Source organism: Pteropus alecto, unplaced genomic scaffold (genome assembly GCF_000325575.1).
Source record: "Pteropus alecto unplaced genomic scaffold, ASM32557v1 scaffold195, whole genome shotgun sequence".
Lineage (NCBI taxonomy): Eukaryota > Metazoa > Chordata > Mammalia > Chiroptera > Pteropodidae > Pteropus > Pteropus alecto.
Genome location: NW_006438073.1, coordinates 9594969 through 9597129, shown reverse-complemented (window position 1 = coordinate 9597129; position 2161 = coordinate 9594969). Strand labels below are relative to the sequence as shown.

Here is a 2161-nt window from a genome sequence, read left to right as displayed (position 1 = left end):
TTCCTGCTGTTACCGATGGCCTCCGAGAGGGTCGTAGACCCTGGTCTGGGGAGCCCCACGTACGGGACAAGTGTGGCTCTCAGCAATAACGATAACCGCGGTGACCGGCATTAACCGAGGGCCCCCGTGTACTCCATAAGCTTTCCTGCGCGTGTCATTAATGCTGTTTGCGAATAATGACAGTTTTATGTCACTTCTGGGGGTTCTACCATCTTTCTGTTTATTGCCTTCTAGAACCATCTAACAAAATGTCGAATAGAATTGGTGATGATAAATTGAACTTCAAGAAAATTAAAATTTTCTCTTCATCAAAAGATAGCTTTCAAAAAATGAACAGGCGAGCCATAGGTTGGGCGGAGATGCTTGCAGCACACAGAGCTGGAAAGGGGGTTGTGTCCGGAATGTGTAAAGACTCCTACAAAGCAACACTCCAAGGATGAACAGCCCAGCGCAATATGAACAAAAGGCTTGAGCAGCGTACGTGAGTGGCCGCATGAAAAGGCACTCGCAACCATGAGTCGTCACCGAAATGCAGACCAAGCCGTAAGGAGCTGTGCTTCCCACTCACTGGCACGCGTGGGGTGTAAACAGACAGCCACTTGAGAGAACTCTGCAGTTTCTGCGTGAATTAAACGTGCATCTTTCCTGCGATTTAGAAATTCCACTGCCGGACACTTACCCGAGAGGAAGGTACATGCACGTCCATCCAAAGACTTGGAGAGATGCTCGCAGCCGCTCGGACCGGAAGCCCCGGAAGCCCCGTCACCGGGACGTGGGAAGCAAGCGGCATCACGCTCGCCCAGTGGGACACGGCTCGGTGATGATGTCAGCGGCCCGCCGCACGTGGGCGAACCCCCGAACCCGCAGGAGGCGATGCCAGACGCAGGAGGCCACTGGCCGGGCGGGTCCGTTCACGTGAGTCCACAGCAGGAGGAATCGATCGGTCCAGGGGGGTGGAGGTTAGGGGTGAAGCGAAGCATGTCCTGTGACTTGTTCGGTGTGGTGTTACGTGGGTGCAAACCAGTGAGAAAACACACTGAACTGATTTATAAGATCTGCGTTTTATTTCATAGTTTTTGGAGAAGCGGAGAAGGGGCATCGGCGCGCGAGTTCTTGCTCCGCCTCCGTGGGCTCGTCCCCTCTCCCTTGAGTTCGGCTGAGGCCGCCTTTCTTTCTGTTGCCCCGAAAGCCAGCACGGCCTTGCGCCATGAAAAGGCCCCGGACCAGCTTCCCGTAACCCGACGGTGACCTTGGCAAGCTTTTGGAACCACAGTTTCCGCTGATGCTTCACATATTTCACGGACATAGTGGGGTGGCTTTTGTACACACGTCGATTCAAACACGCACATTGGGTTGGGCCTTCGGAATCCATGGATTACACCCCGAAGCAGCCTCGGGCCCGTGGGCCAGATGGAGAAGAAACTAACTCCCTTTCATCTTATGCACCTTTTCCTATTTTCACAGGGTACGAATTCATTGTAGAGAAAGGTGCACAAGAGCGCACACCGGAGCATGTGGGGCCACCTCTGAGCAGCTCCTGCTGCCTGCGAAGGGCCGTCCGGGCCCTCGACTGTGCGCGTATTTTTCCCTAAAAATTTTGATCATATCACACATACTACGTCAGTGACTTTCCATTTCACATAGAGTGAAAAAATGTCCCATGTGATTAAATATTATTGTACAACGCGAATTTTCATTGCTGTCTGGTATTCCCTCATGTAAAGGTATCGAAATTCGTTAAATGAAGTCTGTTACTGGGGAAGTGTGTTTCCAGTTTAGATAAAATTTTGCATGTATGGGTGCATATACATTTTTCTGACAAGAAAGTCATAGCATTCATTAGAATCTCAAGAAGATTTGTCCCTGGAAAAAGCCAAAGTCATTATTATTATTACATTAGAATCTCAAGAAGATTTGTCCCTGGAAAAAGGCAAAGTCATTATTATTATTATTATTGTTTTTAAGCCTTCAGCACCTGGTCTTCCTAGGTGGTCTCTCATCCAAGTACTAACCAGGCCCGACCCTGCTGAGCTTCTGAGATCAGACGGGGCCGTAGACCGAGGTCATTACTGAGCGTGGACCTGTTTGTGCGGGTCTCTATGTCTTTAGGGTTAATTTGCAGACGTAAACTCCTATCGACGGGGAGGCACGTGTTTAAGGC

The 2161-nt window shown here is 50.3% G+C and overlaps 1 long non-coding RNA gene across 2 annotated transcripts in view; it reads left to right on the top strand.

Annotated features, from left to right (window-relative positions):
• The window catches only part of LOC112482313, a 3969-nt gene extending 2279 nt beyond the window's left edge, over positions 1–1690 (top strand). The window contains exons 2-3 of one of the 2 annotated variants that reach the window (XR_003047272.1): positions 235–915; positions 1074–1690. This is a non-coding gene — a long non-coding RNA (uncharacterized LOC112482313). Of the gene's footprint in view, positions 1–234 lie in introns of both variants that reach the window. The other variant, XR_003047271.1, reaches the window with a different exon arrangement.
• Positions 1691–2161: the final 471 nt, after the last annotated feature.